This window comes from Somniosus microcephalus, unplaced genomic scaffold, assembly GCF_052327205.1.
Source record: "Somniosus microcephalus isolate GS21.2 unplaced genomic scaffold, FLI_Smic_1.0 scaffold90, whole genome shotgun sequence".
NCBI lineage: Eukaryota > Metazoa > Chordata > Chondrichthyes > Squaliformes > Somniosidae > Somniosus > Somniosus microcephalus.
The window spans coordinates 224,017-244,817 of NW_028225277.1; the positions used below are offsets into that span (position 1 = coordinate 224,017).

The 20,801-nt window shown below is 48.9% G+C and overlaps 2 non-coding genes across 2 annotated transcripts; both read right to left on the reverse strand.

Annotated features, from left to right (window-relative positions):
* Positions 1–1,900: 1,900 nt before the first annotated feature.
* On the reverse strand, positions 1,901–1,972 carry trnae-uuc (transfer RNA glutamic acid (anticodon UUC)). Its single transcript has one exon. It is a non-coding gene; the product is annotated as a tRNA-Glu (tRNA).
* Positions 1,973–3,228: 1,256 nt separating this feature from the next.
* On the reverse strand, positions 3,229–3,301 carry trnak-cuu (transfer RNA lysine (anticodon CUU)). The gene has a single exon. It is a non-coding gene; the product is annotated as a tRNA-Lys (tRNA).
* Between the last annotated feature and the right edge of the window lie 17,500 nt (positions 3,302–20,801).

Consider the following 20,801-nt stretch of genomic DNA (forward strand, 5'->3'; position numbering starts at 1 on the left):
CACCAGGCAAACTGTTCGGACAAAATGATATTTTTAACATGAGAACACAAAAGACGTGTTCGCGAAAGCACGGCACCAAGTGCGGGTCGGCATCCACTTGAAATCGATATCCTTCAGTGGTTTTCTCTGGATGTTGTCTCTCTCGGTGCCGGCGAACATTTCATTGATGCATTTGTCCTGAACTGAAGCCTTTTGCCCAACTCGCGGGGTCAGAGCTGCTCTGTCTGTCTATTACCTGCCTGTTAGCCTTATCGGGAACAGGCCGCCTGTTCAACGTTCAACAGCAAACCCAGAAAGACAAATAAACAGAAAGATGTGTCTCTCAGCCCCGGTGGCAAAGGTGCAATGGATGTTAATCCAAATAAATCCCCCGTGAGTCTGTGTGCATTGGCTTCCTTATAAAGTTTGTATTTGAAATGTGCGGGAAAAGTGTAAAATTATGAAAACATCCTGATGGCCAGTACGGGGATCAAACTCGCGACCTTGTCGTTATTAACACCAGGCTTTCACCAACTGGGCTAACCGGCCACAATGCTCTTGTTGGCCAGGCTCGAACCCAGGCTGCGAGATTGTCTTTCAGCCTCACACTGGGTGACCGAGTTACTGCACAATCATTGAACACACCACATCGGTTAAACATTGTTAACTGTTCGTATATACAACTGGGCAGAGTGTAAATCGAAACTAACAGAAAGACAGCTCTATGGTCTAACAAACCTCATTCTAAAATTTATTATCGCACCACAGCCCCTCCCACAAACACTGCTCCGGTATAAGAGGAGACCGCGGGACCCCGACTGGATTCGCACCTGCAGCGGATGGTTGGAGCCGGATCCAGCATGTCCGATGTGGTTTCACTCCCATTCGTTTGGGAAACGCGGCATCAGGAGCGTAAAATTTCTCCTCATTCACTCCTCTTGTAGTGAAGGAGACAGAAAGTAACTAAAACCTACCGAAACCCGGGACCTTTAGATCTTCAGTCTAACGCTCTCCCAACTGAGCTATTTCGGCTTCACATCAAAAGCAGTATACTGTTGTTCTATTGGAGGTTTTTCTATCCCCGGGTGGAATTGCCCCTCTCGCTCATTCATCACTTCGGGCAATGTGACCCGACCAGATCTCGGAGCTCAGGTTGTGTTAATGTAAAGCTGCAGTGTTGATAAAGATACAATGCTGACACTGCACGGGGGACCTCACTGTGTTGGACACAGCGTGAAATGCAATGACATGTTCAAATAAAGTTACAGAGCACAACACATGTGTAAAATTCCCTGTTCTTTTCTCCACACTGATGGGTTGTGAAGGGAGAGACGGGCCGAAGTCTCACTGAGCCGCACTGATCACGAGCCAAATCAAGTTCAATCTTCAGGTATGGTGCTGAGCCCGACACAGAAGTGAAAATGCCCGTGGTTCTTAGTTCCTCACGCAGTGGGCTACTGAGCAATACAGGAAGGGCTAATGAACATCTTAATGCTCAAGTTATCACGGGCCACGGACTCTCTGATTACAGGCTTGCACACGTTTGTATGTTTCAAAATTTGCATTTTTCACACTGGCAATGAATTAATCGATAGCCGTGCCTGTGATAAGCTAAGTTTGTTGGGAGGTGCAGTGGGCAAGAAGATACACGGAAGACTGATGAAAACCGTGACTGCCCTGACACTGTGAGCTGCAGTTAAATGCTGGCAACATTTAAAGTCAGCCAGTCTAAATTTGACAGAAATCAATTCCTGCTGACTTTGAAACAGCACGCATTTTACAGAAATCAAGGATGTATATTTTGTATCGCTGTATGAAGAGTGATGTTGAGCAGCGGTGTGGAAAGTTGAATCAGGGGCGGAGCATTGCTCCGTAAGGGTGCGTTGCATGGTGGCAATTCAAACAGCCCCAAAACGCACTGTTCCCTGACCGGGAATCGAACCCAGGCCGCGGCGGTGAAAGCGCCGAATCCTAACCACTAGACCACCAGGGAAGCTGCTGCCAGCCTCCTGGCAACAAGCACATCAACGCAGCTTTTCATGCCTGCTCCTTTGCAATTCAGATCCTTTCGCGCCAGGCAAACTGTTCGGACAAAGTTATATTTTTTACATGAGAACACAACAGACGTGTTCGCGAAAGCTCGGCACCAAGTGCGGGTAGGCATCCACTTGAAATCGATTTCCTCCTGTGTTTTTCTCTGGATGTTGTCTCTCTCGGTGCGGGGCGAAAAAATCATTGATGCATTTGTACTTCATTGGTTCCAGTGATGAATGATTGCCGTTACGGGGATAGACCAGAGAAGTTGGAGCTGTTCTCCTTAGAGCATAGACGGCTAAGAGGAAATTTGACAGAGGGTTTTAAAATCAAGAAAACGATTAGATAGGGTAAATAAACAGAAAAGATGGATGAATACAAAAGACAAAGCTGAAGTGTCTGTAACCATCCTGAGAGAAGCCAGACTTCATTCAATTCGATTAATTCCAAGCGATATTAAGAAACAGCTGAGCTGATTAGTTACAGCAAATGCAATGAGCTCCGACAACACTCCGTCTGCAGCACTAAAAGCGTGTGCTCCAGAACTAGCCATGCCTCGGGGAAGCGATTGTGATAAGAGATTGAGTAAACTAGGCCTGTAATCTCTTGAATTCGGAAGAATGAGAGGGGATCTCATGAAGCATGCAAAATTATTACACGGTTTGATCGGTTGGATGCTGGGAGAATGATTCCCTTGGCTGGGGAGTCCAGAACCAGCGGACACAGCCTCAGGATAAAGGTTAGGCCATTCAGGACTGAGAGAAGACATTTCTTCACACAGAAAGTGGTGAATCTTTGGAATTCTCTTCCCCAGAGTGCTGTGGAGGCTCAGTTATTGGGTATATTCAAAACAGAAGTGGGTAGATTTCTGACTGGTAAGGGCATCAAGGGATATGGCGATAGGGCCGGTGAGTGGAATTGAGGCAGGAGATCAGCCATGATCTCATTGAATCCCCTGCACTGCTTAAAAATCTGTTCCATTACCTTTTTTTTTATAGTTCTGACGCAAGGTTATCGACCTGAAACGTTACCTCTGTTTCTCTCTTCGCAGATGCTGCCTGACCTGCTGAGTATCTCCAGCATTTTCTGTTTCAATTCATATTTCCAGCATATGCAGTATTTTCTCAGTTCGCATTTTTTTCATTGTGCAAAACAAGGATATCGCTTAATTAATGACGCTTTGAAAGCAACTTAAAAGTTTAACAAAATAACTACCGCCCAACGTGGGGCTCGAACCCACGACCTGGAGATTAAGAGTCTCATGCTCTACCGACTGAGCTAGCCGGGCCTGTTGAAGCAACATTGCCTTGTCGCTGATTGCAGTCAGGAACCTTGTGGCTCCGGCCCGGTCACAACAGCATGTCTGAGCCGCGTTTCTGCAAACTACGAAACAAGTTCTCCAGAAGCCCAAGGCGTATAAGGAACTCAAGCAGCAAAATCCCTTTCATTAACCACGGGGGTTCAGGCAAATTTCTGATCACGAATCGCTTTAGTCCTTGTCAATATCGCTTGTCTATTTCCCGGAGATTCCCGATTCTGTCTGTCTCTCTGGCTCTGTTTATTGTGTCTGTGGCCACCTGCGGGTAGATTTTGAACGAAGTACCTGTGTTTGTGTCTGCTTGGTACTTTAAACAAATGAGGGCATCAGGCGCTTCTGTGCATGACACTGAGGAATCAGGAGAAGGCAGGAGGAATGAAACAGTGTTTGTGGAACGAGTATATATACAAACTACGAACATCCGTGGTTATGTTGTGCACCTCATGGTGCAACGGTAGCGCATCTGACTCCAGATCAGAAAGTCTGCGTGTTCCAAATCTAATCGATCTCCCAACTGAGCTATTTCAGCGTTGTATGGTGGCAATTCAAACAGCCCCAAAACGCACTATTTCCTCACCGGGAATCGAACCCGGGCCGCGGCGGTAAAAGTGCCTGAATCCTAACCACTAGACGACCAGAAAAGCTGCAGCAAGTCTCCTGCCAGCAAGCACAGCAATGCAGTTTTTCCTACCTGCTCCTTTGCAATTCAGATCCTTTCGCACCAGGCAAACTGTTCGGACAAAATTATATTTTTAACCTGAGAACACAAAAGACGTGTTCGCGAAAGCACGGCACCAAGTGCGGGTAGGCATCCACTTGAAATCGATTTCCTTCAGTGGTTTTCTCTGGATGTTGTCTCTCTCGGTGCCGGCGAACATTTCATTGATGCATTTGTCCTGAACTGAAGCCTTTTGCCCATCTCGCGGTGTCAGAGCTGCTCTGTCTGTCTATTACCTGCCTGTTAACCTTATCGGGAACAGGCCACCTGTTCAACGTTCAACAGCAAACCCAGAAAGCCAAATAAACAGAAAGGTGTGTCTCAGCCCCGGTGGCAAAGGTGCAATGGATGTTAATCCAAATAAATCCACCGTGAGTCTGTGTGCATTGGCTTCCTTATAATGTTTGTATTTGAAATGTGCGGGAAAAGTGTAAAATTATGAAAACGTCCTGATGGCCAGTACGGGGATCAAACTCGCGACCTTGTCATTATTAACACCAGGCTTTCACCAACTGGGCTAACCGGCCACAATGCTCTTGTTGGCCAGGCTCGAACCCAGGCTGCGAGATTGTCTTTCAGCCTCACACTGGGTGACCGAGTTACTGCACAATCATTGAACACACCACATCGGTTAAACATTGTTAACTGTTCGTATATACAACTGGGCAGAGTGTAAATCGAAACTAACAGAAAGACAGCTCTATGGTCTAACAAACCTCATTCTAAAATTTATTATCGCACCACAGCCCCTCCCACAAACACTGCTCCAGTATAAGAGCAGACGGCGGGACCCCGACTGGATTCGCACCTGCAGCGGACGGTTGGAGCCGGATCCAGCATGTCCGATGTGGTTTCACTCCCATTCGTTTGGGAAACGCGGCATCAGGAGCGTAAAATTTCTCCTCATTCACTCCTCTTGTAGTGAAGGAGACAGAAAGTAACTAAAACCTACCGAAACCCGGGATCTTTAGATCTTCAGTCTAACGCTCTCCCAACTGAGCTATTTCGGCTTCACATCAAAAGCAGTATACCGTTGTTCTTTTGGAGGTTTTTCTATCCCCGGGTGGAATTGCCCCTCTCGCTCATTCCTCACTTCGGGCAATGTGACCCGATCAGATCTCGGAGCTCAGGTTGTGTTAATGTAAAGCTGCAGTGTTGATAAAGATACAATGCTGACACAGCACGGGGGACCTCACTGTGTTGGACACAGCGTGAAATGCAATGACATGTTCAAATAAAGTTACAGAGCACAACACATGTGTAAAATTCCCTGTTCTTTTCTCCACACTGATGGGTTGTGAAGGGAGAGACGGGCCGAAGTCTCACTGAGCCGCACTGATCACGAGCCAAATCAAGTTCAATCTTCAGGTATGGTGCTGAGCCCGACACAGAAGTGAAAATGCCCGTGGTTCTTAGTTCCTCACGGAGTGGGCTACTGAGCAATACAGGAAGGGCTAATGAACATCTTAATGCTCAAGTTATCACGGGCCACGGACTCTCTGATTACAGGCTTGCACACGTTTGTATGTTTCAAAATTTGCATTTTTCACACTGGCAATGAATTAATCGATAGCCGTGCCTGTGATAAGCTAAGTTTGTTGGGAGGTGCAGTGGGCAAGAAGATACACGGAAGACTGATGAAAACCGTGACTGCCCTGACACTGTGAGCTGCAGTTAAATGTTGGCAACATTTAAAGTCAGCCAGTCTAAATTTGACAGAAATCAATTCCTGCTGACTTTGAAACAGCACGCATTTTACAGAAATCAAGGATGTATATTTTGTATCGCTGTATGAAGAGTGATGTTGAGCAGCGGTGTGCAAAGTTGAATCAGGGGCGGAGCATTGCTCCGTAAGGGTGCGTTGCATGGTGGCAATTCAAACAGCCCCAAAACGCACTGTTCCCTGACTGGGAATCGAACTCAGGCCGCGGCGGTGAAAGCGCCGAATCCTAACCACTAGACCACCAGGGAAGCTGCTGCCAGCCTCCTGGCAGCAAGCACATCAACGCAGCTTTTCATGCCTGCTCCTTTGCAATTCAGATCCTTTCGCGCCAGGCAAACTGTTCGGACAAAATTATATTTTTTACATGAGAACACAGCAGACGTGTTCGCGAAAGCTCGTCACCAAGTGCGAGTAGGCATCCACTTGAAATCGAATTCCTCCTGTGATTTTCTCTTGATGTTGTCTCTCTCGGTGAGGGGCGAACAAATCATTGATGCATTTGTACTTCATTGGTTCCAGTGATGAACGATTGCCGTTACGTGGATAGACCAGAGAAGTTGGAGCTGTTCTCCTTAGAGCATAGACGGCTAAGAGGAAATTTGACAGAGGGTTTTAAAATCAAGAAAACGATTAGATAGAGTAAATAAACAGAAAAGATGGATGAATACAAAAGACAAAGCTGAAGTGTCTGTAACCATCCTGAGAGAAGCCAGACTTCATTCAATTCGATTAATTCCAAGCGATATTAAGAAATAGCTGAGCTGATTAGTTACAGCAAATGCAATGAGCTCCGACAACACTCCGTCTGCAGCACTAAAAGCATGTGCTCCAGAACTAGCCACGCCTCGGGGAAGCGGTTGTGTTAAGTGATTGAGTAAACTAAGCCTGTAATCTCTTGAATTCGGAAGAATGAAAGGGGATCTCATGAAGCATGCAAAATTATTACAGGGTTTGATCGGTTGGATGCTGGGAGAATGATTCCCTTGGCTGGGGAGCTAGAACCAGCGGACACAGCCTCAGGATAAAGGTTAGGCCATTCAGGACTGAGAGAAGACATTTCTTCACAGAGAGAGTGGTGAATCTTTGGAATTCTCTTCCCCAGAGTGCTGTGGAGGCTCAGTTATTGGGTATATTCTAAACAGAAGTGGGTAGATTTCTGACTGGTAAGGGCATCAAGGGATATGGCGATAGGGCCGGTGAGTGGAATTGAGGCAGGAGATCAGCCATGATCTCATTGAATCCCCTGCACTGCTTAAAAATCTGTTCCATTACCTTTTTTTTCCAGTTCTGACGAAAGGTTATCGACCTGAAACGTTACCTCTGTTTCTCTCTTCACAGATGCTGCCTGACCTGCTGAGTATCTCCAGCATTTTCTGTTTCAATTCATATTTCCAGCATCTGCAGTATTTTCTCAGTTCGCATTTCTTTCATTGTGCAAAACAAGGATATCGCTTAATTAATGACGCTTTGAAAGCAACATAAAAGTTTAACAAAATAACGACCGCCCAACGTGGGGCTCGATCCCACTGACCCTGAGATTAAGAGTCTCATTTTCAACCGACTGAACTAGCCGAGCCTATTGAAGCAACACTGCCTTGTCGCTGATTGCAGTGAGGAACCTTGTGGCTCCGGCCCAGTCACAACAGCATGTCTGAGCCGCGTTTCTGCAAACTACGAAACAAGTTCTCCAGAAGCCCAAGGCATTGTAGGGGGTTTCTCTTGCTCGTTCTGGTCTCCTGCCAGGTTTCGTGCAATAATTACCCTTGAGTGGTTCGACCCACTCCCCCAACGGTTCAAGACCTTGGACTTAGATGCAGAGAACAGTAGTGCAGAGAAAGAACTCAATAGACCAGGTTGAATAGCACGAAATGGATGCTTTTATTTTTAAACAGTTTGAAGCATTACAAAATACATGTCCTAGGCACAGATTAAAGTTACTACAATCATACACAAATTTATGAACTTGACTCTATGGAAATGGGGAACACACGGCAAATCAAAAAAGGGGAAACACATTACGAATACCCTTAACTCCCTCCCCTATACCTAAACTAAGTTTCAACCTGGGGAACTTGGGATCATGCTCACCACTCTCGAAATCGCGAAAAAAGGGGGGTTCGCAGCCTTTTGGCACCGCTTTCCGTCGTCATGTGTGTAGTGTATGTAACTGTTCTACCTTTAAGAGAACTATTGTATGTAACCGTTCACCTTTAAGAGAACTATTTTAGGTGTGGCACTACTTTATCTTGGCTGCTATATACTGTAATACCGACGGTGACCACACCAGTATATAAGTGCTGTGTCAGGATTTATTGGGCAGATTCGCCCTGACCTTCGAATAGTAAAGTCCTGTTAAAGTTACTCTTGCAGTCTGTGTATTAATTCGCCATAATACCTACAGACTTTACAGTAGCGACGAGTTCGATCTTACCCTGCGGCAACAATACTTCCGAAGCAGTTCACGAGCGTCGAGAAGAGGCACCCGCCCTCGTCGTTCTGCTGAGAGATAACTCGAGTCTGCAGAGCAAGGAAGAAGGAAGAATTCAGACACGAAGCCTTCCATCAGCAACAGGCACTGATTGTCCCTTCTGCCACGGTGGTGAGTGAGCCGATCAGCACAAGAAGCAAGTCGGCCACGGTGACTGTGAGTAAAGGGAAAATAAAAAAATAAACGGAGGATAAGGGCGGTGAACTCGACCACGGTCGGGGGAAAGGAGCCGGACAGAAGTCGGACCCAGAGGCGCTGAGACTGGGGCAGCGTGGAGCACGGAAGCTGTGGTACAAGCGGGCTGGGAGACGCAACGGCGTCGTGAGACAGCTAGACCGCGACCGGCGAAAAAGGCCGGGCAGCTACCGAGGCCACGAGGCACTGCGACCGGGATCGTAAGGCGTGGGAAGACATAAAAATAAATAAACCGCGGGGAACTCAGCCGCAGCCGGGGAGGAAAGCACCGGACTACGAGAGGGCTGGGAGGTGCGATTGAAGTGAAAAAGGCCGGGCAGTGACCGAGGCCACGAAGCGCTGCAACCGGGATCGTAAGGCGCGGGAAGATATAAAAATAAATAAATCACGGAGAACTCAGCCGCAGCCGGGGAGGAAAGCACCGGACTGTGAGAGGGCTGGGAGGTGCGATTGGAAGCCGCTGAGGGAGAGACAGAGCCCGAGCGAGCGGGAGAGACAGAGCCCGAGCGAGGGAGACTGAGCGAGATCCAGCCAGCATCTGAAACTGTTCGCCGTCAACGGGTTGTACCCAGCGCCGGTTGCCCTGCCGAGAAAAGGGAACAACTGAGCCCGAGCGAGGGAGACTGAGCGAGATCCAGCCCAGCAGCTGAAACTGTTTGCCATCAACGGGTTGTACCCAGCGCCGGTTGCCCTGCTGAGAAAGGGGAACAAGAAACGCACTGAAGCTGACGCGCAGGCTGCGAATCCCGAAAGCCAGCGGTTGTCGCCCGAGGGAAAAGCTTACCCCTCCCGCCAGGGGAAGAAACGCGGGAAGCCGCCAGTAGGCGGGGAAGACGACAGAAGTGGGAAACCGCCATTTTGAAAGTGGGCGGGGGAAGAAGACAAGCGCAGGAAACCGCCATTTAGAAAAAAAAAGTTAAAGAAAAATTTTGTGTTTGTTTCGCAGAAAGATAGTGAGAGATAGTGAAGATGCCTAAGCATGGTAACATCAACAACTTCGATTCCGAGGTGGAAGATTGGGCCATGTACGTAGAACGTATCGAGATACATTGTGAGGCCAATAAGATAGCAGGTGATGATAAAGCTCTCACCTTATTAAACGCAATGGGGGCAAAGACATACGGGCTATTGAAGCATCTTCTATCACCAGCTAAACCGGCGGATCAGACTTTCGCTAATATTGTTGCTGTCCTGAAGGATCATTTGAACCCCACACCACTGATGTTGGCGGAACGATTCAAATTCTATGCGAGAACGCAACGGAAAGAGGAAAGCAACGCGGAATACTTGGTCGAACTGCGTAGACTAGCGAAATACTGCCAGTTTGGGGAAAATCTGACAGAGGCATTGAGAGACAAGTTCGTGTGTGGGTTGTCGAAGGAAGGACCACAAAAGCGTCTGCTAGAAGAGAACGATCTCACACTTGATAAGGCTGTCCTTATTGCAGCATCGCACGAAGCCACAGCGAGAGGCACAGCGGAAATGCAGCTGAAGGCAGCGGTACTCAGTGTGGATCAAATTACTTCGGGTACATCGAAATGTTATCGTTGTGGGAAGACAACACACGACCAGAACCAATGCTGGTTATAAACCAGGAATGTAGAAAATGTGGCAAACTTGGTTACATAGCTAAGGTATGCCAGTCAGGAAAGAAGACCAACAACAACAAAAAAAAGTCACCGCAGGAAAAGTACAATAAGGTACACAAGGTGGCTGAGAAGAGTTCAGATGAACAGAATTCGGATTCAGACCCAACCGTTCAGGAACTGGGTAGTCTGAGAATTCACAATGTGAGTAAGGAAGCTGACCTGCAAACTATCTGGGTTATGCTAAAAATAGCCGGAGTCCAAGAGAAAATGGAATTGGACACAGGATCAGCCCTATCAGTCATAAATCGAAGGGATTACAACCGGCTATTCTCACACATACCCTTGAGAGATACCAAGATCGTATTGCAGACATACACGGGGCAGAAAGTATACCCCATGGGAAAGATAAAAGTCAAGGTGAGAGACAGGGGCAAAGAACACCAAGGAATGTATTTATATGTACTACCTGAGGGAGGTCCACCACTTCTGGGACGGGAGTGGATCTGGGAAATAAACATGGAATGGCACTATTTAAAAGCAATAATGAGTGAGAAGTCAGTGAAGACAATCAGCTCAGACTCTGAAACGGATGACGATAAGACCAGCCCAGGTGTGAAAGACATGTTTAAAATGGACTTGCTGACTAAGGTTGGAAAAACGAAGGAGTGCATAAATGCTTATGCTTCAGAGGAGAACAAAGTTTCAGAACAGAATTCCACTGAACAACAACAACATAGTTTGACAGAGAATTCTGAGTCTGTCCAGTTTCCAGATATGCACAATTCTGAGGAACACCAGGCTCGAACTCAACTCCATTTCAAATTACAACAGCAATTAGAACAATTGAGTTGCCGTTTCGAACAAGAGATGAAAGCAATGAAAAAGTTCTGTGACACAGAGTGGGAGAACCTGGAAAGACAACAGAAACAGCTGATGGAGAAAAAGGAGCAGGAGCACACAAACCGTCGGGGCAAGGAGGCCAAACGAATCAAAGCTGATTCGGTTTCAGAAGGTGCGTGCTTTAATCTGGTGGAGCAAGAGGTTCAGCAACTGAAAGCGCTTGTTAGCGGATTGCAGGCAGAAAAGACTGATTTGGTCGCCATGAACTCCGAGCTCCTACTGAAGTTGGGTGCAGCATCACCGGACGATTCAAGTGGGGAAATTCGAATGGTGGAGGCTGCGGATGATGGCGAAGTAGAAACAGCAAAGGAGCCCCAGGGCAAGGTTATAAACAGCCCTGCAGCTACTGGGAAACATATGAGGTCAGAATAGTTAACGGTCTGCCAACTCTTTCATATGCTGAAGGACAAGACTCTGAAATGTGAACAAATTGAACAGGAGTTTAAATCTTCAAAGGAGAGGGGTTTGGAGCTCCCAAAAGTTATTGAAATAGCTGAGGTTGCAACACAGACTGAGAAGATGGCAGCAGAGCAACCCTTGGATGCCAAAATTACGCTGACTCACGTCAATGTTGAACAACAGAAGGTTGAAACAGCTGCTGCAGTCGAGGGATTGAATAGTCCGATCAACCAATCTCCGAATGAAGTTGAAGTACTGAAATCACAAATGACGTCATTAGTAAAAGACTTGCAGGACGCCCAGAAAAAGCTGGATGAAGCTGAACGCCGGAAGAAGTCTCTTCAGGAAAGATGTCTGGATTTGGAACAAAAGCTGGCTAATGTCCAGCTGGGTTTGGAGCATATAGAAGACCCTCTCACTGACCTAGCTCAAGATGACGCCGAATATTACCATGACCTGTTGGACGACATCGAATATTACGATGACCTGTTCTGCCCAGCTTGTGATGAAAACTCCCAAAGTGCAGAAACCATGAAGAATCACAAAAAGTCTAAGGAACATCGGGAGATGGTGGCGCTACTATGGAAAAAGGAGGACGAGAAGGAGGAACTGTGCATGCAGCTGGCAGCTGAAAGTGGAGCCCAGAGAGTCTCCAAGAAGCAGAAAAGGAAAAGACGAAGCAGAAGATGATGATCATCTGGACCATCATCATCACTACTAGATCACGCATGGGGTCCCTTCGAACGGAGCTAAATCAGTTTGGAAGTAGAAAAACTTCCCAAGGTTCTCAAGTTTTTACAAGCCAACAATGCTGGTTCAGAAGGACAGAAGTTCAAGCTGTTAAGTCCAGTGAAGGAGTATTGGATGAGTCACTCCAGCAACGTGAACCGACTACACCACAGGGAACTGCTACACCACTGAGGTGTTGTCAGGACCGTGTCAAGAAGCACGGAAGGCGCATCCACCGAGATTGAATCTGTGAACTGTTTTCCGCAGAGACTGAATCTATGAACTGTTTCCCGCAGAGACCGAATCTGTGAACTGTTTCCGCAGAGACTACATCTGTGAACTGTTTTAACCTGAAGTTGGACATATGTTATGATGTTATGTTTAATGGGGAATAAGTATGTTGTAAGCAAAAAAGGGAGGATTGTAGTGTATGTAACTGTTCTACCTTTAAGAGAACTATTGTATGTAACCGTTCACCTTTAAGAGAACTATTTTAGGTGTGGCACTACTTTATCTTGGCTGCTGTATACTGTAATATCGACGGTGACCACACCAGTATATAAGTGCTGTGTCAGGATTTATTGGGCAGATTCGCCCTGACCTTCGAATAGTAAAGTCCTGTTAAAGTTACTCGTGTAGTCTGTGTATTAATTCGCCATAATACCTACAGACTTTACAACGTGGATTTGGAAGCTTCTGGCACAGTCGATATTTTCCCTCCCTCGAGGCGGTGGGGTAGACACAGCCTTGATGAGTGCTCATCAAGGTTGAGATCCACTATTTGGGTTCATGGAGCAGACTTAGATGCAGGCTGCTGAAGAAGTGCATGCACATGGAAGAGTCTTTCCGGCCTGGATCGCCGGTCCTCCAGAGGGTTTCATCTCCATCAGCCTGGGTCGTCGATGATCTCCCGACCTCAGTACCCGGGCCACCTTTGTCATCTTCTCGTCGTGGCCAAGCCTTGTTTGGCTGAACACCGACCACGTTGTCTTTTCACCGAAACCGTCCGTCTTTAAAAAGACGAAAATGTTTTCATCGATTCTGCATCTGCCGAAGTGGAAGAGGCGCCGATCCTGGCACCGTCCGTCCTTCATTCGTTCCTTGTAGGAGAAGTCCTTGAAGAAAAGTCAAGTTCGAAGTCGTCCAAGAAGAAGAAGCAGCCGCCGTCCAGTCAAGTGTAGTTTTCGATGGACTTTCAATCCATAGTTATACTCTTTTGGGACAGTCCTATCTCCCGCCAAATCATAGTCCTGTCTTTGTATTAATTTTGGCGGGCAGAAATCTCTGCAGGGGCACTTTGTCTTGTAACAGAGCCGGTGATAACTTAAACTGGCCTTCCTGGCTGATAATGTGTTTTAATGTCTATTTCATTGTCACCGCGGCTCGGTTCGCATATTGATCGGCCCGGAGATTTTCCTTGATGGCTGCTAAACGGTTTTTCCTTTGTACAATAAATGGGTATAAGTGTTTTTGCATTGTCCGCCCATATCTTGATGGGCCCCATCCTGTACTTAGAATCCATTGAATATGTATGTTGTTTCTCTGAGTATCAGTTCCCAGATACTGGCTTTCGCGGGCTTACTGTCTTCAAGCCACAAGCCTGTCTGGCTTGCAGTAACAGAAATAAAATGGTTCAGAAACTGATCACGGGGCCTGGCGGCCATTTTGTATGCCCTTTTATCAAAGGTTTTTCTGTGCAAGCTTACTTTGGTCAATAAACAGTCTTATTTCATCCAGTTTTCTTGCGTGATTTCTGCTGAAAATGTCGAATCTTACAGGCCCCCCTGTGATACTGATAGCTTGCTTAAAGTATCAATAATCCTTGGTGAGCAAAGTTTCCCTGATTCCCCACATCCAAACATTCCTGGCACTTAACTATCTATGACCCTCACGACACATGCAGTTCCCATTTCTGAAGAAAACGAAAATTACCTTTTGCACATTTGGACCATCATAGACAGCATATCTTAAACTATAACACATTCATCTGTCAGATGTGCGGGCTTGATACCCCCTTGCGTCATCTGTATACACCTTTTATTAATCCATAACAATACTTAAGAACGACTAATAACATAACAATACTTATTTCCTTATAACCCAAAACAAACACAAAAGAAAACGCGAATGGTCAGAAAAGAGAAAAAAAAAAAAATTTAAATGGAGGGATGCTTAATCATATACTAGCAGCTTAAAGTGGGGTGTCTTCTTCCCCCATTCGTACATAGCGTTCTCTCCATTCTCCTGCGTTCTCGTGCCTCTGGAGGCGTTTGCCTCTCTTGCAATGCACGAAGAGCAAAAATATCACACTTAAAACCTGACACACTACTAGGATGTGGGATGCTATTCGAATCCTGGCTGGGACCTCTATGTTGGTGAACAAGTCCCACCATGGTAGGATGGTTATGTCCAATATGTCTTTTCCTATCTCTAAAGTCTTCTGCTCCAGTGTGTAGAAATGTTTCTGTGAAACTATAACGGCTTTTAAAATCTTTGTGAGGTGTTCGGGAAGAGGGGGGATGACATAACCAAAATGCGCGACAAATCACTGTAAGTCTGTGAAATTCTCTTTGATAGTGATGTGAACGGTGGAGGGCGCAGGAATGGGGACAATTCGTTGTTGTGCCACTTGAACCTCGGCCCTGGGTTTGAAACAGAAACTGCTATCACCGATCGAACACCACTCGTGTTGTCCGTATCGGTACTGAGGTGCTGCAGTGGTGACGCAGTATGTCCCACCCCCAATATCCGCTACCTGCGGGGGCACATGGGCCTCTGCCATGGCCTCCATGGTGCAATTTACCGGCTTTGTGCTAGCAGTTCTGAACCCGCACTGTGGTTTCAAAAAGGCATTCAAGTGCTGGGAACACAAGATGATGTGTGCTCCCCGGCTCCGACATCCCGAGAGGTCGGTGCCTGTCATCGTACGCTCCCATCTGATGACTGATGCGCTATCAATTACTCATAAAAGACTGAGAGTTAAGAGAGTAACTAAAGGCTTTTATTAACAAAAGAATGAAGGTCTGCCTCGAGTGGTCGACCGGTCCAGAAATACAAAGGGCTGGGGAGCAGTCACCTTTATACTAGGACTTGTGGGAGGAGTCAGCCGAGGCATGTCCAGGCATGTACACAGTGGAATACAAACAGTGGTTTACCACAATGACGTAAGGCGGGACCACTGCGTAACGAATGTGCGTGCCCCCCTGAATGACTCCAATGTTCTCTACTCTGTATACCGGGGCGGGCTTTGCTGCGGGACCCAACACCGGCATTCTTACTACTATTCCCATGATAGTGTGATTTGAATGTCCGCAGTCCACTGGGACTGGGAATGCTTCTGCGGCTAGTCTAAGCTGGCACGGGCTTAATGCATTCTCAAAGGGGTGGAGCGCTTGCAAGTGCTTGTTGCTGATCCAGGACGGGACCAAACCCTATTTTAAATCCTCAAGATTACTGCGGCCCTCGCCCAGTAACCACGCCCCGTACAGCACACAGGCCTCGTTTTGCGCAGCTTGATCGGATGCATTCCGATCCTCCTTAATGAGCGCATTTACCGTTCTCGCGTGTTTCTCCAGCTCAGCAATTATATCCTTAAAGTGTAGTGTCATGGCCTGGTCCTCATGCAACTCAGAACCCACTACCTTATTTTCGTCTGTTAGTATGTGCCTTAACTGGGCCTTTAAACCGTTGACCTGTGTCTGCAGCTCCACGTTATCTAGAGCGTTGACAACAGATGTTCCGGTATTAAAAGCAGTGAATATGTCATTTACAGTACCCCTTCTTTGCCTCCCGACTCGATCCAAGACTTCTGGCGGTGTGGTGTATAATTTGTCTCTGTCGATGTCGGCAAAGTCAAATTCGTAAAATTGTCTAAACATTCGGGTTAACAGGACCTGGTATAATTGTTCCGTTTCTTTGGGACACCACTCCGGCAATCGTACCTCAGTGAGATTTAAAATCACTGAGGCCACCGCGTAGTGTACCCCTTGGTACAGCACCTGACCGGTGGGTACCAATACTAAACCGTTCCCAGGTCCCTTGGTGGTGGTTGGGCACCCTCCTTTCTGGGCTAGTGCTACCGGAAGCATGGGTAGGGGTTTGCGTGCGCAGGTGATAAGTTCAGTGGCATTTACCGGAATAGGGGAGTATGGTGCTCCGGACACTCGAGTGCTGACATCCCATCTCATCCCCTTTCCTTCATCCTGCCACTGCCTCTGGAAGAAGATGGATACGCCCTTGGGGCACACGTGTCTCGAACCCCACATACAGACATATATTCCTTCATCTGGTTCCCACCATTTGTCCCAACACACACGTAATTGTCCGTGAGTCCCCGTAATAGTCCAATGGGTATTATTACCCAGTCGCTCCCACTCGACCGTAGAGTTTCTCATGTCCTTTCCCAGCTTTCGTAGCCACCACCATCGCCTTAGTGGTACGTTCCCATTGCACACCAGACAAATCCTCTTTCCCACGGTAATGCTGACTCTGGGTGCAAGGATCCTCACCCGAGGGCACGTTAACGAAGTCTCTTGGTAGGCAAAACCGAAATTGCTGGAATATTCCGTAGAATTCATTCCCAGCCAACCTGGCCATCTCCCTTGGTGGAAGTAGGTGGCGGTTTCCTCAACCTCTCGCTCCCCTGTCCCATCCGTTGCGATGGGGGCCGTGACCCCGGAGCACCCGAAAATGATGACGTCCTTGGTGCGGCCTCGGTAGGCCCACCCACACCCGATCGCCATGAACGCGATGAGAATCTTTTCCATCATATCCCAGGTTTCTGTAACCAACAAAATGATGTAGCCGGGCTCCCAATAGGTGCTGGCCTAATTAAATGGACGCGCGCGTTCCTGGACCCCGCTCCCAAACAAAACACACATATCGGGCAGACTTTGAAAATCGTACTCTTAACACATCTTAATGCTATATACATTTCCTTAGGTTATCGCCATAATTGCCTAACTTAACTTATGTACAGCGCCGCCCTCCGCGGGGCGGCTTGCCTAATCCCTGTGAGGTCTGTCGTGCGCCACACCCTGCGGTGGGGCTGCACTGATCTTTGGCATTGATCCCCCGCAGCCTGTCGCTGCTGAACGGGGACCATGCCTTCCTGGGGCTGCTGTAAACCGTGGTTGGGAAAGATGGGGAGAATCTGGCCAAAATTTTCTGGGCTGGGGCGCTCGAGCCGACCTACGAGGGGTTGCTTTGGGTTGGGCTCCCGGGGCCGATGGACCGGGGGTTGGGACTGCCACCGTCACAGCCTGTGGTTCCTCCACAGCTGCCGGCTGCAGCTCCCCTCCCTCAGGCTCCGGCCCCCCGGGGTCGGGATCTGTGGCTTCCGACTCCACCTCACCTGTCCCTACAGGTAGTGAGTCTCCGCCCCATTCCCTGCCTCCCCCAAGCTTGAGTCGAGGGTGGGATCGTCGTCCTCTGACTCTTCCTCCTCTGTGATTGGGTCTAAAGCGAGGTTGAGCTGTTCGGGCTCTCTCCTGCCTAAATCCCATTCAAAAGATGAGACCTCCCACTCCAATGGGATGGCCTCTCCCTTCACGCCGGCTACTGTTCCAGCCTGTGTGGTCTGTGACTCTATTACAGGCTGAGGATCTTTGTTCTCAGACCTGGTCCCCTTTGATGGCCCTTGTGCACCCGGTTTAAACAGTTTACACTGGTTGATGTGAAACCATTTGGTACGTCGGGGCATCTTCACTGCATAAACCATGGGGCTGGCCTTGTCCACAATGCTGTAAGGCCCCATGTATAGTGGTTCAAAACTCCCTACCCTGGCGTAGTTTCGGACCATGACCTGTTCTCCGACTACCCACTCTTGTTGTTTCCGAGCTTCCAACAACAGTTTATTTCCCTGGTGCTGTCTTCCCATGTTCCCAGCCGCCTGCCCATAAATCTGTCTCAGGCGCTCCAAAAGGGTTTGGGCGAATTTATCCCGTTTCACCTCTCGGAGCTGGCCCTCAGTGAGCACCGGGGCTAGTACATGGGTGGGTGTTCGCATGATCCTTCCAGTCATTAATTCGTGCGGGGAATACCCCGTACTTTTGGACTGGCTGGCTCGGATCCCCATGAGGACTAACGGCAGGACCTCCGCCCATTTCTGGGGCGAGCCCATTGTCTCTTTCCTCAGCTTTTCCTTGAGGGTCCGATTCATACGCTCAACAATCCCGGATGACTGGGGATTGTATGCTACATGCCACTTCCCCTCAATGCCCAAGAGCATGAGGGCGTTCTGCATTACTTGACCGGTGAACTGACTCCCTTGGTCGGACTCTACAAAACGGGGGAGTCCCCACCGTGAGAACACTTCCTGAATCAAGATTTTAGCAGTACCCAGTGCCGTAGCTGTTCTGCACGGGAAAGCCTCTACCCATTTGGTGAACACATCTACCAGGGCAAGGCAATACTTATAGCCTCCCTGGGCGGCGGGCAGGGGCCCTATGTAGTCGACCTGAATCGACTGCCATGGTCCCTCTACCCTCCTGATGTGCCCCATGGGCACCTTCCTTTTGTGGGGGTCTGGGTTGTTAGCAGCGCACACAAGACAGCTTGTGCAGAACTCGCGGACATCGTCCCGAAGTCCCGGCCACCATCCCGCCTGCTCTACCCGTTGCCAGGTGACATCAGGCCCGGGGTGTCCCGCTCCTGGACCCTCGTGGGCCAGTTGCAGGAATTCCCTCCGGTGCTGCTGTGGCACAACCCACTGCTCCTCTCGGAACAGCATACCTTCTTTGACTGTGAGGGCTGCCGCACTCTACGGACCCTCTACCTGCTTGCCTTCTGTGATGGCTTTTAGGACTGCTTTTAGGGCGGGATCCAGGGTTTGGACGGTCTTTAGGTCTGGGGGCGGTGTCACTCCTGTGTTCCCTGGAATTCCCTGCCTGCCTTGGATCGCCGCCACGGGTCCGGGTCCATAGGGGTCCCATAGAATGCCGTTGCGGGCACCCTCCCTGGCTAGCGCATCCGCCTGCTGGTTGCCCTGGCCGCGGGGTTCTGTGGTGGAGTGAGCCTTCACCTTATGGATGAACACCTCCCCTTTCTCCCCCACAGCTGCTAGGATCTTTTCCAGCAAGGGCTTAAATGTTAAAGGTCATCCGTCCGCGGCGGTGTACCCGCGTCGGGACCAGATGGCGAGGTACTCTGTACACGAATTGCAGGTGAACATGCTGTCTGAGCAAATTGTGTATGGGGTTGGGACAATCTCGGGGTGGGTAACCAAGTACGCCACCGCGGACAGTTCAGCCTGCTGTGCACTCATAGTGCTGGGGAGCTTAATTGCCAGGGCAATGTTTGCCGCAGGGTCATAAACTCCACACCCTGTGAGTCGTTTGCCGTCAGATACAGTGCTAGAACGGTCTACATAGATTTCGCGGCCTGTGGGATGTATCCCGGCCCGTAAACCTATGTTGACCTCCCATACCCCTTCTATGGAACATCGATGGGCTGTCCCGGGATATGCCATATTGGCTGTGAGCCTTGGCGTGCAGAGGCCTTTAACTTTGAGATCCATCTGGGAAAGGAGGAGGGTCCAGAGCGCAATCCGAGCGCTGCTTACGGTCCCATCCTTAATCCTTCCATCCAGAAGCATCTTTGTGGGGGTGTGATGGGTGAGGAGCGTGATGGGAGAGGTTCCTGTGAAGATCACTGATCTGTTCACAGCCCAATGCGTCGCCAAGAGATGCCGTTCGCAATTGGAGAAACTCCTCTCCACATCCGTGAGCACCCTGGAGGAATAAACTACTGGTCTCAGCTTGCCGTGCCGCTCCTGGAGCAACACTGCGCTCAGGCTGTCCCCACTAGCGGCTACCTCCAGAAAGAACTCCTCTCCCCCATCTATGGCCCCTAGGGCTGGCGCGGTCAGCAGATCCCTTTTCAACTTCTCGAATGCTGCCTAGCACCCCTCATCCCAAGAGCACTCGACTCCCTTGTGTAAGAGTCGGAGTAGCGGGGCTGCTGTGGCAGCATAGTCCTCGATGAAATCTCTGCAGTACCCGGTCAACCCCAAAAAGGACCTTACACCCGTTACTGTGTTGGGAATCGGCAGATCTTGTATTGATTCCCTTCAGGCCTTATCTATGGCTCTTTCTCCAGCGCGGATGGCCAGACCTAGGAATTTAACTTCCTGCTGGCCGATCTGGGCTTTCTTTGGGTTTACTTTGAAACCCTTCCTTTCTAACAGTTCCAACAATTCGGCTAGTAGTGGGCCGTGCTCCTCCCTTGAGTCCGTGAAAAGGAGTAAGTCGTCCACATACTGTACTATCTGGTTGGGCTGGCTAAACTCTTTTAAACTCCCCGCAATGCATTGATGGAAAATGCTGGGGCTGTTGTGAAAACCCTGTGGTAAGCAGTTCCAAGTGTACTGTTGCCCTTTGAATGTAAAGGCAAACTTGTACTGATCCTCCCGCCGCAGCGGGATGGACCAGAAACCGTTCGAGATGTCCAGCACCGTGATCGTGGTCGCCGATGCTGGAATGCTCCCTATTAGGTCTGCAACTGCTGCTACCGTGGGTGCACAGGCTGGGATGTTACTATTGAGGACTCTGTAGTCCACAGTGGCTCTCCAGCAATTGTCCGGCTTCTTTACCGGCCATAATGGGGAGTTCACGTGAGTGGCTATCGTTCTCAATACGCCCTGCTGCACCAATGAAGATATTGCTGTCTCCATGTCGGGTTCTGCCTCCTTGGGGAAATTATACTGCTTTTGGGGTCGGATCATGGGGTCC